The 25,967-nt window shown below is 34.5% G+C and overlaps 1 pseudogene; it reads left to right on the plus strand.

Moving 5' to 3' along the window:
- The first annotated feature begins 15,086 nt into the window (after window positions 1–15,086).
- LOC104672447 lies at window positions 15,087–25,445 on the plus strand (annotated as a pseudogene).
- The last annotated feature ends 522 nt before the right edge of the window (window positions 25,446–25,967 follow it).

Consider the following 25,967-nt stretch of genomic DNA (forward strand, 5'->3'; position numbering starts at 1 on the left):
ATCTAGTTTACAGTAAATATTTAAATTTTCCCAGTTATCTCAATAATGCTTTTTGTAGCTGTCTTTTGCTTTGTTCTTCAGTCAAGGATTCAATCAAGGGTCATTTTGTGAAACTTAGTTGTCAGGTCTTTTATGTTAGAAACTAAAGGAGTGGGCCGGGCACAGTGGCTCAAGCCTGTAATCCCAGCACTTTGGGAGGCCCGGTGGATCACCTGAGGTCAGGAGTTCGAGACCAGGATGACCAACATGGAGAAACTCCATCTCTACTAAAAATACAAAGTTAGCTGGGTGTGGTGGCGCATGCATGTAATCCCAGCTACTCGGGAGGCTGAGGCAGGAGAATCACTTGAACCCAGAGGTGGAGGTTGCAGTGAGCCAAGATCGTGCCATTGCACTCCAACCTGGGCAACAAAAGTGAAACTCTGTCTCAAAACAAAAGAAAAAAGAGACTAAAGGAGTGCTCAAAAGCCTATTAGGCCATGTTAAAAGGACATAGGAGATAGAAGATACCTTCTTTTATTGCTCAAATTATAAACAATTTGCTATGAAATATATATTGACAGAATTGGATTATAAAACATCGGTTAAGTAACAGATCCATATGTCCTTATGCATTCTAAAAAACAAATTATTAAAACAGGAGCAGGTGGGGCACTTTACTTAACAAACTGTCTGCTAATAAATGTAGAAGGAAAAATTGAAAGAGTAATGGAAAGTAATTCCCTTACCACAAATATGGATATGATTCCTTCAAGTAAAAATTGTCTATGGTTGCTATTCTCAGATAGTCTATCTGAGAACCATATACTCAGATTCAATGATCACCCCAAAAAGCACATATTAACACACAAAGAGAAATGAATTGAAGATTTCATGGACTGCATAAACAAAAAGATTAAACTTAACATCAGCGATAATGGAACAAACTGACATCCTATGCCCTCTGATGTGATACTGGGAAGGACACCACATCAATTTAATAGCAGGTTGAAGAAAGAATTATAATCTATTTTGCAACTGACAGTAGCATAACAGCCCAAGAAATTTATCAGAGATGGAACAACCAGCTGATTTAATTTATCATGCTCATTTTGTTATGACGGTATGTATATGGAGTCTAATTCACAATTAAAAAGAGAAAAAAGACCCCTTTACTGGTTAAATATCTGGCTCCTTGACTGATAGGTTTAGTAAAACATTTAGATATTTCTGAATATGCGGGTGTTCTATATGGGAAATCAATCCAGGTGTGACTCAAATTTTCAGTTTTCCTGGATTCTTATTTTTTAAAAGGTCTCTATGTAATGAAGTTAGTAAGTTGAGTGATTTTTGAAATTAGTTTTCTTTCTCACATAAAAGGGTAGAAATGTGTGATTTTGAATCATAAGCAATGGATGAGTGACATGATGCTTGCCAATTTGTCTAATCATCCCATACCATTTACATATTAACTTTTATAAAGATACTTGAAAAATAAATTGATGTAACAGGTATGTCTCTCTGTTTTTAAAACACACCAACAGAGTCAACTACACTCATGTGATACTTATTTACTATAGGAGGAAAAAAAAAAAACACACGGTTTCAGAATAAGGTCACAGAGGTGTTACATTCTTACCTCATCTACCTTTAAATGCCTTGTTTTGTAGGTACTCTTATTTTAAAGAAAAAAAAAAAAAAAGGAAGAACCTCTCTCTTTCCCAGGCTGTCTCAGTACTTTGGCAAGTTAAATACAGAAGGAATTCTTTTTCATGGTGAAAAGACTATATAACCTCATGAACACCAGGGTTTATGATGGCCTTCAGCAACAGTACTGTGCTTGGCGCCTCTATAATTTTATTTGATCCAGGGAAAAGCAGCTTAAGTTATAATAACGGACATTCTCTTCAAATTTCCTTTCTTTGCAGGCTTGCACGTGTATTGTTTTATATACGCCAATATCAGTCTTTGTGATTCAATGCTGCCAAAAATAGTCTTTGATGAATGCTAATAAATAATATTACTCTGTAGTTTTTAAGGTTGGGAGTGGGAAAGAACAAAAGCCAAGTCTGAATAAATTATAGTCTACATTTGACATTGAAAATTGGACCAAATACGCATGACTTCAAAAGATGACATCTATCCAGTCGGAATATCCCCTTCTCCTCCTGTCCATGTTAATCAATGGGACCGCTTAATATAAAAGTCTTTATAGTGTATACCAGCAAATGTGGGATCACATGTTACAACACAATAATCTATAGTTAATGGATGTGGAGGTTTTTGCAAAATTCCATGACATGTTGGAATGCATAGTGTAGCTATGTTTCTTACAAATGAAATGTGTAGCACATGCTCTTGGAATTCTGAAATATTCATCTATTCTGGCAATAGAACTCCATCAAGACTTTGCCCTTGAGGAAAAAAGGTAGAACTTTCTACCATCTCTTTGTTAGTAACTAATTATAAAAGTGATTATAAATTATTAGTCAAGAGAAAAAAGACTCACAGATAATAACTAGTAACATGGTGAGTACTGATTTTGAGTACACCTGGAGCATTTCATTTCAAAATGGTATGGCATTATACTTTTTTCATGATCAATTTCAGGTATTCTGTCAAATAATTTGAGGATCCCCTGTATCAATCCTCAAGATCCATGAACATTTTTCAAAATGTGACATGATAAGATTGAAAGAGACTTAACATATATGGGGTGACAGTGTAAATTTTCCTCCAAAAAGGGGTACTTTTGAAAGAGAAAGAGAATGCTATCCAGAAAGGACATGGGTGACTGCAACTATCCTGCAGAGGAATGGGACCTATGGCAACTCAATTAAAACAAAACTGAGGACATTAAAATGGGTCACTCTATCAGTGTCAGACCTGAGTCTCCAAAGTCCTTGCTTTATATTTTCTTATATGTCATGACATCAACCCAAACTTAAAATGTCTAACATGACAATTATCTACAAATTTGGCTTCGCCACTGGCTTGCCTATTTTTGCCAGTATTAACATCATTCTCCCAACTACTCATTTCCATAGGAAAAAAAGTCTAATTTGGCATTGTTAATTTTCCTCAGTGTGATTATAATTTGCATTGTATTTGTTAGGCAAACATTTATTTATACATATCATATATATGGCAGATATTGTAGACATCTTCTAAGTCACCTTTGATATTGTTAGATTTCATAATTTTCTAATCTAATTTATTTATAATCATCTCTTATGGTAGTTAAAATTGGCAATTGCCTGAATGCTACTGAAATTTGGTACATTTTCCTACGTTTATTGGCTATTTGTGTTTCCTCCTCTGAGAAACACCTGTTCATATCTTTCATCAGGTTTAAAATTTGTTGTTTCTCTTATTCATATTTGCCATTCTTTTTATATTTTCATATTAATTATTTTCAGTTATATGTGTTATAAATATGATTACCCCTTTATTGCTTGTGCTTTCACTTTATTCCTGACTTCAATTGAACAGAAGTTCTTAAATTTAAAGGTGTCAAATTTGTCAATATCTCTTTTTATGCTTATTGTATATTTAGGTGTGGTGTTTAAAAAGTTATTTTATAGCCTGAAATAATAGAAAAATTCATCTACACTTTCTACTTAAATTTTAAAATATATCTTTAACTCATCTGTAATTAGTTTTCAATTTATAAGTGAATATATATTAGCATGGTGAAAGTTGAAATTTTTTTCATATTGAGATATTCCATTCCATTACCTTGATATGTCTTTCTATGTACTTGGCTTTTTCAGTCCTTGGCAACATATTTTATAAAATTCTTCATACAAGTTTTAGTGTATCTTTCATTAGATTTATTCCTAGAAATGCATTGGTTTTTGTTACTATTTCAAATTGTACTCTTCTTTTAATTATATTTTTTGTTTATTGCTGTTGAATAAAAGCATCATAGATTTTTGTATGTCTATCTTAAAATATCTAGAATACATTACTACTAATAATTTCACTGTAAATTCACTTGATTTGTGTATATAAACAATCATAGCATCCGTGTGTGGGGGTTTTTCTCTTAATAATTTGCCTGAACTTATTTATGCTTTTCTTTATTTTCTTTTTCCTGTGTTGGCTAGGGCATTTAGTATACAATTGAAAAAAGTAGTGATAATGGGTATGTTTACTTTTTATTTTAAAGACAATGCTTTGAATATTTTTGATTTAGAGTACTGTTTACTGAGAGTCTTTTGGTAGATACCTCAATAGGTTACTTTGCTAAAAGATTGATGATAAATCGGTGTTGAATATTATCAAATACATTTTTCTGCTTCTTTTGGATTTATCATGTGGAGATTATCATACATTTCTCCTCCTCTAATCTTTTTATTAGGTAAATTAACATTATGTATTTTCTAATGTTAATCCAACCTTTAAATCCTGGAATAAATTCAACTTGCTCATGTTGGATAATCATTTTTATGCACTGTAGGATTTGGTTTGTGAATATAAAGACTTTTGATCTATATTCACAGCAAGATTGGCCTGTAAATTGGTTTTCTCATGCTAGCATTGTCTGGATTCAGAATAAAGATTATATTGGCTTAATAGAAATGATTGTGAAGTATTCTGTCTTGTTTATTGCATATAATGGGAATTATCTGTCTGTTGAAATTGTGTGGAATTTGCCTGTAAAACCATCTAGACCTGGGTTTTTCCAACAAGGTCTTTTCAATTACTTCTCCTATTTCTTAACTAGTTGTAAAAACATTGAGGTGGGCTTTTTGTTTGTTTTTTTAATTTGGTTTTGGTAATTTTTAGTTTTCTACATATTTGCTCATTTTGTCTAAGTGTTCAGATTAACTGGAATACATTTACTAATACTACTTTTCAGTGCATTATACAATGTAGGGTCCCATTTTGTGATCCTACAATTGTTTATTTCTTCCTTCTCAGTTTTATTCATTAATTTTGTAGTGTTTGCCTATTTTACTAGACTCTTCAGAGCACAAACTTAAGCTTTTTTTTTATTTTCTATGCGTTTTTGTTTTCTTTTTAAATTTTCAAATGTTATCTTTACTTTGTTTTACTTGTCCTTAATTTAAGTTTATTTTGCTGTGTTTCTAGTTTCCTCATTTCTCTTGCATTATGTTAGCACACTTACTTTTCAGGTTTACTTATCTTCAAATCCATATTTAATGCTATAAATTTCCATTTAATATCCCTTTTGTTAAATCCTCCAAGTTATAACATATAGCAATATCATAATAATTTATCACTAAGCATTTTTGTTAAGTGTATACCTGTTTCTTGCTGTGATGATACTGAAAATGATGTAATTTTCTATTTCATTTTCCAATTTTTCATGATTAGTATGTACAAAAGCAGTTGACTTTTGTTCACTGATCTCATATATTTGTATCTACATAGTTTTTATTTCTTTTTTGACCTTCTTATTTTGTTTCATAAGATATTTAGAAGGATTTGTTTACATTTCCAAATATGTGGGTATTTTAAACTTTGTATTTTTGTGTGCTCTAGTTTTGTGTGGGTTTTTTTCATTGTTGAGGATGGATAAATGGCTATTCTTTATAATTATTCCGAACATACTTGAAAAGAATGTATGATCTCTAACTGTTGCACACAACAATGGCATTTTCCTGCTTTACTTTCCAATTGTTCACTACTAATATAGATGGATTGATAAGAAGATAAAGATAGATGATAGACTTATCTTAATGTTTCATCATGAAACATAATTGAATAAACTTAATGAACTGGATTAAATACATTACTTATGAATTTATAATATGTATACTCATGTACATATGTTTACAGTTGTGTTTATGTTAATCCACTCTAGGTCATTAAATATATTATTCAAATATTATTCTATGGCTCTATTTATCTTTTTCTGCCTAACCTATCAATGATTGAAAGAGATCTCCTGTAACCTCAAACTATGAAATTTTCACAATTTCTTCTTGTAGTTAAATCAATTAATTCATATTTTGACTTTCCGAAGATAATATTGAAGTTTAAATTCATTTGTTTACTCTGTGAATATCTTTAATAATTATATAGTGAGCTTCTCTGTCCATCATAATGCTTTTTTCTTAAAGTCTATTTTAACTGATATTAATATGACTATATCAAGGTTTTGGGGGGAACCATATTTGTATTGTGTAATTTAAATAATTTTACTTTTAACTCTTCTATGTATATATTCTCAATAGCATACATATAACATATAATAGCATATATACAAATATATATATACACACACACATACACACATACACACCACACATATAGAGTATGCTACCCTAAGACTTTACAATGGTGATTATGACCTGCTTTCTATTATTTCTATTATTGTGGTACAATCTTCTTCTATTTTTTGCTCTATTATTATATGCTTCTTAACTTTAGTCTATTATTATAGTCTACTGTGGAATGGTATCATATATCTCCTTCTGGCAAGGCATGCAAATTTCAACCAACTAATCCATTACAAAGAAGTATGAAAGTCTATGTTTGTGTCATATGAAAGTTCTTTAAATGCAGACTATTTTATTAATTTTTATGTCCCCAGCATCTAAGGCCTGTTTTACAGGAGTGATTTGTATGAATAAATGGGTTTTAAATGAATATAAATGAATAAAGGAGGTAAGAAAAGCAGGAAGGATAAGGGCGAGGGAGGGAGGAGAGAAAAAAGCCAAGAAGAAAGGAAGGAAGGGAAAAGGGAGAGAAGGTAGGGAGAAAGAATGTTCAACGTCCTCAAATAAAAATCCTTATTTCATACAATGTATAGATTACCTGGTAAAATGTGTAATACTGTAACACTGTATTTTCAAGGTAGTTGCTCAGATATAAGAGTTAAAAGTGAATAGATAGTATAATGACATCTTTATTGTGCATTCATTAGTTTTATCGAATGATGGTGCATATACCCCTTTGGACCTACCTCTGAATCACGTTAGCTAGAAGTAAGGTAAAGGTTTCATAAATGCAAATTTGAACAAGGTTTCAAAATAGTCTCATTAAAATGTAATATGTTATCTGTTTAGTGTATTAAGTCTACATGGAATGATGATGTATTGTGGGAAAAGCAGTAAAATGTCAGGTTTTTTGGGTGAATTCATAACCCGTCATGATTATCCCTTTACTTGCCTTAATTATTCATTATACCCACAGCTAGTAAATAATAGTTTATAAATTTGCTGATAAAAAAGACCCATTGGTTAGGATATAGACCAGTTAGGATTACCTCTATTTAGTTTACTAATAAATACAATCTCAATTTAATATGTGATTTTAAAATTTCAAAGGTATCCTGGAGATACTACAATAATTATTTCATGCATTTGTGTTTTACTAGATTTCCTGTATCATATCTTTTAGGAGCTGATGCCTATAAATCATGTACAAGTGGAGAGGATGATGTGAACTCACAAAAATATTAGACAGTATTCATAACACATTTAATTCATGTCTGTCAAACTAAAATAGAATTTCACCATTCCATCACTGACAAAAATCAACTTAACACATTTTGGATGGTGATAAAACCTTATCTATTAAGTACCGGTCGATTCTGCTGATTACATGTTGGGGTGTGTCTTGTTTTGCCATTAGTATTAACCTTTGGTTTTTCTTGAATCTATGAGTTGACAGTTCCATTCATATGGCTGGGACCCACCCTACTTTAAAGATAAATGAAAGTTGTCAGTGAGCTAAGAAACTCTAGATCTTTAAAGTCTATATCAAAAGAGGCATGAAAAAAATAATACTAGTGTTTCTTTGGAGTCTATAGTTGTAGCTCTTATTCTAAATCATATGTAAGAATTGGAATCAGGATTTCCAAGAGATACCTGTATGCCCATATTCATGGCAACATTACTCACAATAGCCAAGATAGGAAAACAACCCAAGTGGCCAAGGACTGATGAATGGGTAAATAAAATGTGGTACTCATAGAAATGGAATATTTTTCAGCCTTAAAAACAATTCTGCCATTTGTAGCAACAAAGAGGGACCTGGAGGATTTTATGATAAATTATATAAGCCAGTCATAGAAGGACAATACTTTATAATTCCACTTACATGAGGTATCTAAAATAGTCAAACTTATAGAAGCAGAGAGTATTGGAGTGGTTGTTAGCAGTTAGGGGGTGGAGGAAATGGAGAGTTTTTCTTCAGTGGGTATAAAGTTTCAGTTATGCTGGATGAAAAAATTCTAGAGTTCTGTACAGCATCGTGCCTATAGTTAACAATAGGGTATTGTGCACTTTCTTAAGAGGGTAGATCTGATGTTAAATGTTCTTAACACAACGAACAAAGAAAAAAGAAAACAAAACGAATACAAGAAAATGTTAAGAGGTGTTGGATATGTCTATTATCTTGATTGTGGTGATGACACCCCGGGTGCATGTGTATGAACTCATCAAGTTTAACACATTAACATAAGCAGTTTTTTGTATATCCACTATACTTCAACAAACCTGTTAAGGAATGAATGAATAAGTAAGTGAATAAAAGGCTTATTGAGGGCAGATAATGCCTTTTGTGTATTATCTAGTGCAATGCCTTTTGTTTGAGAAGCACTCAATTACTACCATTCCAGTTTTGATTCAGTTCACACATATTTTACCATTCTCTTATACTAGTCTGTTCAATAATTTAAGAAACACTAGTATATTTACCTTTAAAAGAACATTTTTAATTTATTGCAATTCCAAGAAATATAACCACAAATTTATAATCATTAGTCTTAAATATCTTTCAATCTTTTTAAAAATAGGAATTGCCATTAAAACACATAATAACAATTCCTGTGAAAACACTTACACATTTGTAAACTGTTTTTCAGCACTTACTAATCTCATTTGTTTCTCAGAGCAACTCGGAGGGTTTGACTGGTGTCGCCAAAAGTTTCTTTATTTTTCTGAGGTAACAGATATTCAGAAGAGTTACATAATGAGTCCAAAATCATACATACCTAATTAAGACAGGCCTTATGATTTGAAACCCGTTACACCTTTCACTACAATATGTTTATCGTATTTCTCTCATAAACTTTAACAGTCTTAGAAGAAACTGTTCCTTATACTATTTGATCTGGCATCCCGTAGTCAAAGTCTGTATGCCCCATTTTTCTTGAAAATTTCTAGAACCTATGCATTTATAGGCAGAATTTTGTTGATTACATCTTGCATATTTATCACTAACAGTAGGGGATTTTATTTTTCATGGCCCCACTATCTATGACAATTAAGAGTCAAATGCTTACACAAAGCATTTATAAAATGTAATATACTTTTTAGGTTCTTTCTTCTGATAAGACAAATCTGAATTTTTTTTTTTCACTAAAGTTATAGATGTGAAAAAAAATATTGTTTTCTATTCTGTCTTTCTTTTCCAGCATTTGTCTTTACAGGTTTTTCTGGAGTTTTGTTTCTATAGAAGCACTTTGGATCATAATTTATGAGGTAGGTTGAATCAGATAATAATGCATGCCATTCATACTTTATCATACTCACATAGCTTTATGGGTGTGTACCTTAGAGGCAGAGAGGCAAATTTTTATTAACACATGTTTATACATAATGGACCAATTGGGAAGTGGTAAGAAGTAATGGCTGTGATTTACATAGACTAAGAAATGTCTTAGAGCACCTCACCCTGTCTGGAGCCCCCACTGTGACAGATGAGCCCATGCCTGTGGGGGATGACAGCATGCTATTTATGGCATTTCCTTCTGAGACAATTAGGTAACATATGCCAGGACCATAGGGATTATCTTTGAGCTACACAGTATGTAACTCTATCTGAAGAGAAATATAATATTTTACAAATTTGACAAACCATAAGAAAGCTTAAATTGATTCACCCATTTTAATAAATACAATAACTTTTCTGTGCCTCAATAAGATTTATCTCCTGATAAGAGTATGTTATAAAACATTAACATATTATATATATGTATTATTCAGAAAATATGGCATATTTATTTTGTGAGTGTGATCTTCATAATGAACTCTTACATAGGCCTCTTATTTTAACAACTGCTTTATCTTCCTCTATTTAAACCAAGTCACATGGAAAAGTTGGTTCATTGTAGAAATGAAAACTAATTTCTTATGGTGCTATTGCACTATTACCCTGCATGCTACAGTTTGGAAAAGACGATGGGTTGACTGGGACTAATGAGGGCTAAGGAAAGGAGGAATTAGATGTCAGGACCAATACACTGTTATAACCTTGTCCTCAGTAACATAATGACTCAATGCAGTGCTGTGTTTATTGGGAGCATTTATGTGGTCCAAACTATGGCCTCTATGAAGTTTAGGTTTATTGTTTCTATTTTATTATAGAAGTCATTGAGGTCTAGCGAAGTTTATTTAAAAATTCAAGTTCCAATGGGAAGTTGATTACAAATTAGAAATTACACATTAGGAAATGCTGGGATTAAAAGATCCACTACAGGTTATTTGGCATAATTGCCTCATGAGGTTTACAGGTCTGCACAGTCTAGCTCATTTTCTTGGCACAATATAGTAGCTCAAGAAGTATTTGTTAGATGCATGAAGAGAGAGGAAAAGTTGTTCTTCTGGATCTCTTCTCAGATTTCTTATCTCACTCAAGTTGATTTATGACCTGATTCTTCTTGTGTTTCTGAAGTTCATAGTGCACACCCATGGCCTTCCACAAGTAATTATACTTGTAATTCTTGGTATTCTATGGCGAGGTGTGTATGAGGTCATCATTGGTAAGTGATTTCTATTATGGCTCAGTTTTTAAAGACCTCTATAAAGTCCAGTTTCCAAAAACAAAGAGGAGGGAGAGAGGGAGGGAGGAGCGGAAGGAAGGAAGGAAGGAAGGAAGGAAGGAAGGAAGGAAGGAAGGAAGGAAGGAAGGAAGGAGGGAGGGAGGGAGGGAGGGAGGGAGGGAGGAAGGAAGGAAGGAAGGAAGGAAGGAAGGAAGGAAAGAAAGTTAGAAGGAAGGAAAGAGGGAAAGAAAGAGTGAAACAAGGAGAAGTAGATGTGAAAAAGCAACTGTAAAAGAATTAACTGACTTTCCTGGCTGCCCAAGAAGTTCTTGTTTGGTCTTTCAAATGGTATCAATTTGGCAGAGTAACTTTATAACAACGTTAAGCCTTAAGGCTGTGTATACTACATCATTCCTTATGATACTACAGTGAAATTGTATTCCTATCTTGCCAGTTGAACAGGTGAAGGACCATGAAACTGAATAGTGAAATAGTGACAATATCAGATTTGAATATCAGACCCATAGATCTTGCAGAGGGCTTTGTTGGGTTTATGATAACTTGATATGTAAGAATATCTTTATTTATATAGTGCTTTGCCATTGAGAAATTATTTCATACATAACCATTTAAACTCTGTTTCACTTTCTTTAGTAGCAATTTTTTTGCTAGAATCTATGCAAACTTTATAATTCATCAAAGAATAAAGAACAAATTCATTCACTTTGTGTTATTCAAAAGTCCACCTTAGATGCATTGTTTATTCCTCCCTGCCTTCTCTTATCCTTTATTCTGTCTTTCTCTCTCCTTTCTTCTACTCATATTTATTGAGTTTCTTCTCTGAGCCAGAGCCTGCAGTAAACACTACTCTCCTTCATGCAGGCAACTCTGGACAGTTCCTCCTGGTCCCCTGAAACCCACAACCTTAGAATCACAGCACTCCTTTGATTCCACAATCCCAAACATTTTCATACAGAAGAATAAGACAAAGTAGCATAGAAAATATTTATTGGCTAAGCTTCATCCTCACTGATTTTCATTTCTTTATCTCCTCCCATCTCCAAAAGATGGGAACGAAAGAAAAAATAAAGGCAGGCTAGCTGTATTTTTCACTCTAAAAGTAGTCTAATATTAATGTACAAGATCTATACCGAGAGAAAAAGAGAAAGGGGTGGTTATACTAAAAGTCATAATTCGTTGAAAATGAATACATCAGGCAGTACGGTTAGAGAGCATTGTAGTACCTGGCACACTGGTGCAAATACAGGGTCTTTTACAAGTAGGACGTCATGAATGTTGTCCCTCATATATTAATCACTTAAATAAGTGGATTTCCATCAATTATTTTTAATTATATGCACTTTCATCCAATTAACAAAAGCTGACAATGTTGTAGTCTTGCAACATAGGATTTCATTTTCCCAGCATTTTTCACCCTTCATTTTCACTCTTTTTCAATAGAAGCCTTTCGTATTTTTAATAATTACTCCTGTGTTAACAAGAATAAACTTCTTAAGAAATAATGACTCAGTGACAAGGCTAGATATAATGCCTAGGAATCCTTGAATGGTAAGAAATATACAGTAAATATATTTATTTGAAGGATATTTGGGGTTTTCAAGGTTGTGGGGAACAGTAGTGGACAATGGTTAGGAAAAACATACCTCTGAAGGCTGTGAAGTATAAGGCTCAGCTATCAACAGTCTACTGGAATGGATAGATCAGAACAGAGCCTTCCATTAATTATTAAACTCTTTTTCTGTTGAGTACCTTGAGATACAAGTCCCAGTTAGGGTCATTCAGCTGATCCTAGAACAGGGTTTAGTGCCTGGCTACCAAGAGGGGACAGCAAGAAGATTTCCCCTTTCAGTTTCTAAAGTGGGAGGGAGAGCATGGCCTCGAAGTTACTGTGGCAAGGGTACTGGAGGCAGGCAGTGACAAACCCTAAAAGAGAAATAGAGGTGGATACTAACAAAAAGTACTATTTATTAGAAACTATAAAAAATAAGAGGAATGTGAAGTGAAAGTAAACAATGTAATTTTCAGAGTTCTATTCTGACCTTGGGAGGGAGAGCATGGAAGGTAGCAGAAATAAGAGATCGTTAAAACAGTGTAGAATCCCAACTCAGAGTCAGCCAAAGACAACCTGTCATTCACAGTAGTAATTTTATTTTATTTTATTTATTTTTTTTTCGATAGCAGTACCTTTATTTTTATAGTTTTTTATGTAGCTTTTTAAAAAAATTGACATGTCATAGTTATACATCTTTTTGGGGTACATGTGATATGTTGGTACATGTATACAATGTGTAATGATCACATCAGGGTAATTGGGATATCCATCACCTCAAATTTTTACAGTTTTCTACTTTATATTCAGAATGCCTTTTTTGTTATGAGTACAGCCTGACATAGGCAACACAGCACAGTACAGTATAAGTCCGTCAGCCACCAAAAACCAGTGGAGGAAAAAAGTCTATAAAATCATGTTAAAAATTAATTCAGCCCTGTCTATCTTTGAGTGTCTCTTAGCTTTTGCAGAATCCAGATTATAGATTATCGGATATGAGTTCATGTTTTTAGTTTACTATCCTGCATTAAAATATCCAACAGCAGGATTTTTTCCCACTCAGCCTACTTGGGAAGTTCCATGTGATCACATTAATGGATGCAACACTAACCTAGAAGCTAGAGGCACAGAATTTTACTCCTATATCTTTGTACCCTACTATCAACCTCTAGTGGAAGATCATGCAATAATTTAGATTCTTCTCCAGAATAAATCTAGTTAATTCAGGTATCTATGGTGACCTTCCTCACCACCTCTATCCCAAATTACTCCATATAAACCTGACGAATTGAGCTACCCAAAATACAGGAAACCAATGCAAGGTTACACCCCCAATTGATATATTAGGGAATAATCCTACAGCTAATCCACAGTAGTAATTTTATTAACAATTAATCTGATATTTGGGATGACATGATTTTAAAACCCCAGATTGTTTCAAAGAAGGACTCAGGGGCTGGGCGCAGTGGCTCATGCCTGTAATCCCTGCACTTTGGGAGGCCAAGGCGGGTGGATCACAAGGTCAGGAGATCAAGACCATCCTGGTCAACATGGTGAAACCCATCTTTACTGAAAATACAAAAAATTAGCTGGGCGTGGTGGTGCGTGCCTGTAGTCCCAGCTATTCAGGAGGCTGAGGCAGGAGAATCTCTTGAACCTGGGAGGTGGAGCTTGTGGTGAGCTGAGATGGCGCCACCACTGTACTCCAGTCTGGCGACAGAGAGAGATACTCTGTCAAAAAAAAAAAAAAGAAAGAAAGAAAGAAAAAAAAAGACTCGGATCCAGTTTTGTAGTATCTCAATGCTTATTCACATTTCCCCAAGATAGCAGGCTCATCATGAATGACAGAACTTCTCCCAGGCCCTCTCCTCACTTATTCAGGGCTGCTAATGCATCTGTAGTCTCACTCATTGAGTCCTCAAGAACTCCTTCAAAGCAGCAACCAAAGGAGATAAGCTGATCACAATCAATGAAGTGTTGGGGGAATGTACATAATAGGTTTACACACGAACTCAGAGTTTAATTATTTTAATTAATTGACTGTTTAATAACTGGGTATTAAATTAATAGTTTTTAAATAAAACTTTTAATTTTCAATGGCTATGTTGTAATTGTAATTCAATTTATTTCATGGGAATATTCAAAAAGCTTTCCTTCTTTATGAGCCTTTTTTTACTCCTGTAAACTGACATAATACAATATCTTTAGTTTCTAGAAACTTATTTTGTTTCTAGCCTATGTAAGCTTGAGTCAGGAAGTATGCCTTGCTTATGTTGGCGTATTTAATTTCTCTCTTTGTCTCTCTCTGTACATACATATATGCCATGTAAGCACATTGACATGTTGAAGAACTCCAACCAAATCCCCAATAGTGTTCAAGCAACAACCTCTCACTAAAATAACACAAATATTGGACACTTACGAAAAATTCTCAAATATCCAACAGTCTAAAATAAAATGACAGTTTGTAGTATTGAGAAAATTATTTATTTCTGTTTTTTAGGCAAAACATTAAAAATATACAATGTGTAGAGAACGGTTTCTCTCCTACTCTGAGGATATATACAATGCTACAACCACATTCTAGGGAAATTTATCAAAGCTAAATGCAATTATAAATATGCCTGTCACTTGACTCAGAAATTCTCTTTCTGGGAATTTATTCTACAGAAATTCTGTTACCAATGCATAAAATAAGAACCTAAGCGGATTCACTAGGATATTGTCAGTAATATCAGAAACTGGGGAGCCACTGCTCTACCTCTTCCTCTAAGTAGCCTGAGGTGATCTTTGAAAATGATTCACTATTCACTTGACATAGAAAACCCCACAAAGTCATGCAAATCAAGAGATTCAAATCGTGTTCATTTAAGAACACTAGTGAAACTGCCCAGGCCATCAAGGATATGCATGTATGAAAAGCCACTACGTGACCTGAAAGATGTCACTTTACAGAAGCAGCGTGTACCATTCCAACATTGCAATGGTGGAGTTGGTAAATGTGCCCACGCCAAACAGTGGAGCTGGATACAGGATCGGTGGCTTGAATTTTTGCTGTACATGCTTAAATATGCAGAGAGTTATGCTGAACTTAAGGGTTTACATGCAGATTATCTGGTCATAGAGCATATTCAAGTGAACGAAGCACCTGAGATATGCCTTTGGACTTACAGAGCTGATGGTCAGATTAACTCATAGGTAAAGAAGCGCTCCTTGCCGCATTGAGATGATCTTTACTGAAAAGAAACAAATTGTTCCTAAACCAGAAGAGAAAGTTGCACAGAAGAAAAAGATATCTTGGAAGAAAATGAAGGAACAAAAACTTATGGCACGGGAATACATTCAGCATAAAATAAATGCAATAAAAGTGAAAAAAAAAAAAAAAAACTGGAAACAGCCCAAATGTCCAGCAATAAAGTAGTAACTTAATGAGTGTGGTATATTCCTATAATAAAATGCAGCTTTTAAAAGAAATGAAACAGACCTCAATGTACTGATTTGGAAAGATGGCCAAGATATATTACAAAGTAAAAACACCACACTAACAGTATGTATAATTATATTATATCATCTATATAGTTGTATATGTAAAGGAAATATTTCATAGAAATTTACAGAAAGCTAAAATAAAAATGCTCCCTGAGGAAAGGATTAAATATATTTCTTCATTTATATTGCTGCATTTTTTTAACCTTTTCAACATATATATATATCAACCTTACAATCAGAAGAGTTTAAAAACAAAACAGGTATTATAGTGTAAAATGAACAAATCCGATTACAAGACAATGAACTCAATGTATTTCTAATTTTGTTAAAAAATAAGATTAATTAAAACCATTAGTAAGGTTTAATCAAACTTTAACAATGTTTGTAGATGAGGGGAACTTATGTTTTCTATGCTTCTCTTTATTTCTAAAAATCTACATAATAGAATTGTGCTGTTTTTATAATGATAAAAATACATAACAGCATATCCATTTATAAATGATTTAGGTATTATTATGCATGTTGTTGAATTTTTTTTTTTTTTTTTTTTTTTGACAGGATCTTACTATGTCACCCTGGAGAGCAGCGGTGTGATTATGGCTCATTGCAGCCTCCACCTCCCGGGCTCAAGTGATCCTCCCACCTCAGCCTCCCAAGTAGCTGAGACTAAAGGTGCATGCCACCATGCCCAGCTGATTTTTTTTTCGTCTTTTCTTTTTGTAGACATGGGGTCTTGCCATGTTGCCCAGGCTGCTCTCGAACTCCTGGACTTAAGTGATCCATCCACATTGGCCTCCCAAAGTGCTGGGATTACAGGTGTGAGTCACTACACCCAGTCATGGAATGATTTGTTTTAAATGTATTGTAATAATCCCATGGAGATTTTAGAGATCATTTTGATAACTTGTGATAACTTTAAATTTGTTTTTCTCAAACACCTATTTTAGTTTACTCACAATATACACCAAGCCATTTACACAAAGGAAATCTCAATATTAATATCCTATAATGAAGGTCAACAACATGCAAGAATTTAGATTCTTGGTATGCTCAAGAAAATTGAAAATTAACTCAGCAATTTGACACAAAAAAAAGAGAGATTCTCATTTATTACAGCAAAATGGAATGAGAAGGCAAATATATTAAGACAATGGTGAAGTTAATAGGATGCCAGAAAATGAATGTGTTCCTGTGAGTATTGTTCAAACACATGCAGCAATAACAGTGTGCCAGCATTTTTCTAAGCACATAGCAAATATTGAGTTACCTCATACTTATAACAATCTTAGGAGTACATATCATTAAAATTTTTATATTTCATGAATGAGAAAACTTTGTTTAGAGAAATTAAGTAGCTTTCTCAATGTCAGGATTCAAAATAATGAAACACGTTTTTGATTGAATCAACCAAAGGCCATAGGAACCACTTTAAACAAAGAAGTATTTATTAACGAGTTTGGTAACTTGAGATACCATAGTGTTCTGCATGTACTATGATGTTCCATAGGACAATATCTACACTTGGGGTGACTTAAGTTACCTACCTGCCCTTCTCCAAGTCCCATGCTAGAAGTCTATCTGTCAGATGAGAAGTTTTCTATTAAATAATTTGTAAGAATTCTGAAAAGATTCTACCACTCTGAGCTATAATCTCAATATATTTCCCTTATTTAACTCAAGTTTCTTTAATGTATGGATTGTAAAATTGAGTGATTATTTCAAGTCTTGTGTATAATGATATGTCTCCAGGCCAGCTTCACTGAGAAGATAGTGAATAAATTTGATGTCTCCTCTCATCTTCTTTACTAATGTTGGCATTTCAGTCTTTTCCTCTGTTGTTTATTTGGTGTCACAGTTTCTCAGCCATGAGTTTTTAGTTAGAAGTCAGCTTGAATATGCCATTAAAATGTTCATTAAAACGGTTCTTCTCTCATGTATATACATTTTTGAAAATTTATCTAGAACATTTGAAGATGGAAAGAAAATTTAAAGAAATTATTCTCTAACAACAAAAGTTAGTAACCATGAGATGTCTTAGTGTCCAGTGGTTTTTGCCATATTCCATTAAACCCACCACACAAGGAAATCTTATTAATGTTTTCAGAAGAATTTCATTAAAATTATTGGTTTTAAATTTCTGGCAGTGTTACAACATGAATGTATGTCACATACAGTGTCTTGCAATCCAGAGGAAAAACTACTTCTAATTTTTATTCAGATTCTGGTGCATTAAAGTAAAGTAGCAACCCTTAGACTACATCTAATTATTCTTTGTCTCCTGAACCTTTTCTTACTGTCTCTTCCCTTATCCCCAGTCTGGGCAAAACACACACATTTCATTAGTGAATTGAGCAAAACTACTTGATTTGAAATCCACTTCCTGCTCATGTTGGCCATGTACCCTTGGGCAAAGTTCTTTAACCTATCTGTGCCTCAGTTCTCAATTCTATAAAAAGGGAGCCATAATAGTATCCATGTCCAAGAGTTTCTGTGAGGATTGAGTAACTTAGTATACATAAAGTACTTACTTAGAGGAGTACCTGGCACATAAAATAGTTGTGTAATAGTTTGTCATTTACATTTCACAAAGATTAAACTTGTCATACTATAGTTTAATGCAGTTCTATAGAACTTATTTTCATTATTATTGTATTATAAAACCAATATATGCTTATACTGAAAACATGAAAAAATACAAACACAAAGATTATAATATCTTCCTTAGCTTTTTCCCATATGCAGGTAGAGTCAATACTTTAATCTTATTGTTTGCAGGCACATAAAAAACAACCATATGCCATTTTTTTCTGAGAATAAATAAGTACAACTTGAAAATGACTTGGTTAAAATTATGGAAAGTGAAGAACAACTACTTCCACTCCACCTGATATGGTTTGGCTGTGCCCCTCCCCCCCCAAATCTCATCTTGAATTTTCATGTGTTATGGAAGGGACCCTGTGGGAGGTAACTGAATCATGGGGGCAAGTCTTTCCCATGCTGTTCTGAAGATAGTAAATAAGTCTCATGAGATCTGGTGGTTGTATAAAGAGGGGTTCCCCTGCACAAGTTCTCTCTATTTGCCTGCCACCATTCATATAACACGAGGCTTACTCCTTCTTGTCTTCCACCATGATTGTGAGACTTCCCCAGTCATGTAGAACTGTAAGTCCATTATAAGCCTCTTCCTTTTGTAAATTGCCCAGTCTTGGGTATGTCTTTATCAGTAGTATGAAAATAGACTAAAACAGTAAATTGGTACCAGCAGAGTGGGGCGCTGCTGAAAAGATACCTGAAAATGTGGAAGAAACTTTGGAACTAGGTAACAGGCAGAGGTTGAAACAGTTTGGAGGACTCAGAAGAAGACAGGACAATGTAGGAAAGTTTAGAATTTCCTAGAGACTTGTTAAAAATGACTTTGAAAAAAATGCTGATGGTAATATGAACAATGAAGTCCAGGCTGAACTGGTCTCAAATGGAGATGAGGAACTTTTTGGGAACTGGAGCAAAGGTGATCCTTGTTAGGTTTTAGCAAAGAGATTGGTGGCATTTTGCTCCTGCCCTAGAGATGTGTGGAACTTTGAACTTGAGAGAGATGATTTAGGGTATCTGGTGGAAGAAATTTTTAAGCAGAAAAGTGTTCAAGATATGACTCGGGTGCTGTTAAAGGCATTCCGTTTTATAAAGGGAGCAGAGCATAAAAGTTCAGAAATTTGCAGCCTGTCAATGTGATAGAAAAGAAAATGCCACTCTTTTGAGGAGAAATTCGAGGTAGTTGCAGAAATTTGCGTAAGTAATGAGGAGCTGAACGTTAACCCCCAAGACAATGGGGAAAATGTCTCCAGGGTATGTCAGAGGCCTCTCCCATCACAGACCTGGAGGCCTAGGAGGAAATGAAATGGTTTCGTGCACCAGACCCAGGGCCCCCTTGCTGAGTGCAGCCCAGGGACTTGGTGCCCTGCATCTCAGCCACTCCAGCCATGACTAAAAGGATAAAAGGTATAGTTCAGGCTGTGGCTTCCGATAGTGCCAATCCCAAGCTTTGGCAGCTTCCATGTGGTGTTGAGTCTGTGGGTGCACAGAGATCAAGAATTGAGGTTTGGGAACCTTCACCTAGATTTCAGAAGATGTATGGAAATACCTGGATGTCTAAGCAGAAGTTTGCTGCAGGGGTGGGGTCCTCATGGAGAACCTCTGCTAGGGCAGTGCAGAACAGAAATGTGGGGTTGGAGCCCTCACACAGAGTCCCTCCTGGGACACTGCCTACTGGAGCTATGAGAAGAGGCCACCGTCCTCCAGACCCCAGAATGGTAGATCCACTGACAGCTTGTGCCATGTGCCTGGAAAAGCAGCAGACACTCAATACCAGCTCATCAAGGCAGCCAGGAGGGAGGCTGTGCCCTGAAAAGCCACAGGGGCAGAGCTGCACAAGACCATGGGAACCCACCTCTTGCATCAGCATGACCCAGATATGAGACATGGAGTCAAAGGAGATCATTTTGGAACTTTAAGATTTGACTGCCCCCACTGGATTTTGGAGCTGCATGGGGCTGGTGGCACCTTTGTTTTGGCCAATTTCACCCATTTGGATTGGCTGTATTTACCCAATGCCTATAACCCCACTGTATCTAGGAAGTAACTAACTTGCTTTTGATTTTCAGGTTCATAGGCAGAAGGGATTTGCCTTGTCTCAGATGAGACATTGGACTGTGAACTTTTGAGTTAATGCTGAAATGAGTTAAGACTTTGGGGGACTGTTGGGAAGGCATGATTGGTTTTGAAATGTGAGGACATGAGATTTGGGAGTGGCCAGAGGTGGAATGATATGGTTTGACTGTGTCCCCATCCAAATCTCATCTTGAATTCCCACATGCTGTGGGAGGGACCCCATGGGAGGTAACTGAATCATAGGGACAAGTCTTTCCCATGCTGTTCTCATGATAGTGAATAAGTCTCATGAGATCTAGTGGTTTTATAAAGAAAAGTTCCACTTCACAAGTTCTCTCTCTTTGCCTGCCACCATCTATGTAAGATGTGACTTACTCATTCTTGCTTTCCACCATGATTATGAGGCTTTCTCAACCATGTGGAACTATAAGTCCATTATAAATCTCTTTTTTGTAAATTGCCCAATCTTGGGTGTGTCTATCAGCAGCCTGAAAACAGACTAATACACCACTCATGACTCCTTCTTCTCAAATGTCTTAAGATTATCAGCAGAAGACATGTGTGTTTTTTTGTTTTTTGTTTTGTAAATATCATTAACAGTCTAGGGAAACAAGTGGTGTGCCAAAGACTCTCCTAAATATTATGATGAGCTATAAAAGACAGAAAATTAAAAGGGATCCTGTAGAAAGAACAGAGAGAAATTACAGACCTTGATATAGTACATATTGAAAAACTTTGGGGAAGGATAGAATATATCCAGAGAAACTAAACATGTGAAATCAACACATACATAGAAAAAGATGGGCCTGGGAATAGATGAATCACTTTCAGTTCTGTATTCAGAAAAGCAGCACTGCTTCTCCAATCCCTAGCTCATTATCTGCAAAAGAAATCACCCACAGATGCACTGATCCTGAGACCTGTGTGGAAAGTGTATATTGCTTCCCAGGTGATCACTTGCATGAGTGAGAGAGAAGCTTGGATAGTTACATATTTCATAATAGGTCTAAAGAAAAACAAACAAAAGAAAGCTCTATGAAGGAGATTAACGCTAATTTCCAAGAGCCAAATCAAGCCATCCTCACTTTAGAATCTAGGGAAGGACAGAAATTGGTGGCTATCTTCACATCTAAACAGCATAACACAAAACATACAACTCCTCACTGCTCTCTTTATAAGGTACTTGTTGACCTTGTTTTTACAACAGTCTATTTTGGAAACACTTCGATGAACTCCTGAAGAAATCAACACCACTACTCATGATAATTAATTGACTTCATCATTCATAACTACAAATATGTTGGAAACAAATCTCTTGAAAGAAAGGATCAAAATGAGAATATAGAAGAGTAGATATATGCAAAAGAAAGTAGGCAATAATTAAAAGCAAAATAATAGCTGGCATCTTTAGAATGTTTGAGGGGACATTTCTTTTCAAATAAGAACAGGCTGCTATGAAGACAGAACATTCAGAAAGCAAGGGAGTTAGTAGGAAATAAAAATTTCAAGAAAATCTCAATAGAAGAATGCACTTACTAGACAACCTAAACCTTTGTATTGAAAAGGTTCCTTAAGTGTTGGTCAGGCTGAATTTAAAAGCATATGCTAGGAGATGGAAAAATAGAAATAAGGGTCAGACATCTTATTAGGTAACTGCCGGATAAGAACCAGCATTTTAAATCTTAAAATAAGGCGGCCGGGCACAGTGGCTCACGCCTGTAATCCCAGTACTCTGAGAGGCCGAGGCAGCAGATCACAAGAACAGGAGATCGAGATCATCCTGGCTAACTTGGTGATACCCTGCCTCTGCTGAAAATATAAAAAGTTAGCCAGGTGTGGTGGCAGACGCTTATAGTCCCAGCTACTCGGGAGGCTGAGGCAGGAGAATGGCGTGAACTCAGTAGGTGGAGGTTGCAGTGAACCGAGATCGTGCCACTGCACTCCAGCCTGGGTGACAGAGTGAGACTCCATCTCAAAAATAAGTAAGTAAGTAAATAAATAAATAAATAAGGCAAGTTCTTGTGGAACCATGATTTTAAAAGTAAGGACTCAGGCCTAATTAAAGTACAATTTAAAAGGAAAAACAAAATAAAGTCATTTACATAAAGAACACAGTAAGATTATCTCCTTCTGAATTAATATCTCTGAAATAATTAATTAGGATGGACTGTAGAAAGGTGAGAATATATATATGGAAAAGAGGAATATGTGAAATCCAAGAAGCAAAACACAGTGGTATCAATAAATTACTAAACGATTTTAGCATTTCCAACCAAAGATGCAATGATTTTCTCCTTTACAGAGGGATTAGGCAAACATAATTGCCACAAATGAAAGACCAATAGCCTACTTACATAAGGAGTTTCTTAAATACAACAAAGATAAGGTGGCCTAATAGATGTATTTTTAAATGGTTAATGTAGCAATGTACTTAATAAGAAATACACATGATGATAAATGAACATTTAAAAACTCAGTAATAAGATAATGCAAGCAAAAACAATGGCATTTCTTTCATACTCTTCCATAACATTGGAAAACATACATGTCTGTGATAATATCCAAGGCAGAGGGAAAGACACTCAATCTGGTGGGAGAAAAAGCTAGCTAAGATTCTCTACAACAGCTACCAAAATCAAGATAAACATATAATTCAACCTAGAAACTACACTTCTATGCATCTGCCTTCATAAGTACGCATGCATGCACACACATACAGATTTGTCCATTGATATAAATAACCAAATATTAGATGCCACCCAAACATCTATGAACAAGTTAATGATTTCACTACTACAATATAGTAATCACAAAAGCTGATGATCTGTATGTATTAAAATGAAAAATCCCTAAAATGTTATAAGTAAATAAAAGCAATTTGAAACCTAGTAACTATTTTATGATACCATGTAAGATAAGAAACATGGCTATAGTTAATATACTTAGATACTATCAACTAGTAACTCAGATCAACTTCTCGAAACAGGGAACATAAGTAGCACCTGCTTAAGCAAATAGGAGCTTACTACTCTGTTGTATAGAAAGAAATGCAGAGATAAAGTATCCAGAGTCAGAATAATATCAGCAGGACTCCACCTTTTTACACGTTTTTTTGTTTTGTTTTGTTTTGTTTTGTTTTTGGGCTTTTTCAGTGTGGCCCTTGGCATTGTGTTTACAAAACAAGCTGCTGCCGCCCCACCCTTCACTTCAGGCCCCAAACATCTTTACAGAGCTCTAGGTAGGAAAAAGGAAAGACTTGTGTAAAGGAGAGCAGGCCCACTACCTGTGTCCCATTTTAAGAAGTTTCTCCCAACCCTAACATAATGACTTCTGCTTATATTTATTGGCCGGAAGGACATCACACCCCTTTCTGAAAGGAAGCTGTGGGGGAGATTTTGCTTCTCTATTCTGAGACATCGAATAACAGGTAGGTAACCTGCAGCCTTCCCATATATAGTATACAAGAAAATTAGAGGAAAATAAAGGTCTGGACAGTTCTCACTAACAACATCAGTTGCATCTGGGAAAACACTGGGTTATTAGGGTTCGAGAGCTGAAAGGGGATAGGAAAAGTCAAGACATCAAGAAAAAATACCTTGACATTTTATGCTGTATGTTTGTTGAAAAACTTTGCAACAAGAAGAGATTTTTGTATTGCTTACATAAAGTAAATAAAAACTTATTTGTATTGTGTAAAATGTGAAGGCTATAGAAAAAATCAAAAGCAGTAACTAAAATCATGCAAAATTCCATTGCATTTTCACAGGTGATTTTGTGTATAATTTTCATGCTGTATACAAATACCACACAAACAGATAATGTACATGTTGAATTTTATTCATGGTAAACACAGGAATGACATGGGTTTTTGAAAGAATATTATAGATACAGGTTCTTCCTGGCAGATAGTATTCACCACTTGGTAGTCTTTCCAATTAAAAAAACCCATGAACCCAATTTTCAATGAGTTTTAAGGATGTAGAAATACATTATTTAAGTCCCTTGAAATAAAAATCATCCTTACGTTACTATAAGTGGTTTTGCTTTGGGGAGATATTTGTTTGATAACTCCATCTATAATGCCTCAACTGTGTAAATAGATAATTTTAGTTCATAATTTAATAATTTGTGACTACAATAAATATTTAAAAAATCAAAGTCTCATGTTATCAAAATTTCTTAGAAGTGTGTTAATGTTTAATATTATAATATCAGCTGCACGGGATATATAAAAGAGATTTTTTTTTCAACTTAGATTGTCATAAACCATTGTGGTAACCTTAACATAAACTATTAATCCCAACACTAGGGCATTTTTCTCCAGTTTGGATTGTACCCATTGGACCCAGTATAAAGGGTGTGACTAATGCATAAGTGAAGTATTATGAAGTCTCTGTCACCTGTTTCTTTCTATTTTCTTCCCTTCTACTCTTGTTCTTTTAAGACAATGAACATATTTATTTCTAAATATTTATTTCTAAATATTTCTCTCTTAAACTAGTTTTATAGTCTTCTAACTTCATTTGAATAAGAGACATAAAAGTAAGAAGTGAGAATTGGAAAGATGCACTAAAACTGTATCATGTTTCCCTCTAACTTCCCACTGGTCCTCATCATCTAACCAAACCCCTAACACAAAAGAAAAGGAGTGCAGGGACTTAGCCCAGGAATTGTCTCTCTACTGTTAGCCTGAGAGTGGAGGATGAATTTAAATCCAAGGGAATTTGTAAAGACCATGCATCTGGGTAATTTTGGCTCTGGCCACGTGTGGAAGAATGAACCTCTAGGATATGGTTAATAAGGAATAGTTGTGAGTAAGAACTGTCTGATCAGTACTTGGCAAAGTAGCACATACTAGGCAGTGGTTACACCATTGATTGATATGTTAATTAATGTTAACTTAATGATATATTGTAACATTTTATTTTTCAGGTAGGAGGTATGCATCCATATGTGCCTGGGTCTGTGAACTGTTTATTCAGGGCAGACATAGGAAATTAAGCCATTTCTTTCTCTGTAGTCACATTAAAAAAAAAAAAAAAGTCCTGACAATGCAATATACTAGGAAGATATTTACCTCATATTTGTTTATCATAGAAAACTTTAAATTTGCATAGAATTTTCCTAATTTAACCACAAATATTTTATTTCACAGAACTGCAATTAATTGGTACAAATGGAAACAGTAAAGAAAATGACCATTTACTTTTATTTCTGACTATCAATATCTTTTCCATTTTAATAATTGGATTTTAATAACTGGATTATTGTTGTTCTGTGGGATGCAATGTTCCTGCAAGAATGTTTTCAAGTGTTTTTATTAAAAAGATTATAACTGGTTTAAGAGCTAAATGATGCATAAAATTCTTGATCAGAAATATAAAACATTTTTAAATTTATTGATAAATTATGTTTTTAGCAGTGTTCAACATTTTGAAGAAGAATCTGAGGAATAACATTATTACCTTTATTATTCATCGATTATTGTCTCATTTATGTTTTAAAAACACACTTAATAATCTC

This window comes from Rhinopithecus roxellana, chromosome 14 (genome assembly GCF_007565055.1).
Source record: "Rhinopithecus roxellana isolate Shanxi Qingling chromosome 14, ASM756505v1, whole genome shotgun sequence".
Lineage (NCBI taxonomy): Eukaryota > Metazoa > Chordata > Mammalia > Primates > Cercopithecidae > Rhinopithecus > Rhinopithecus roxellana.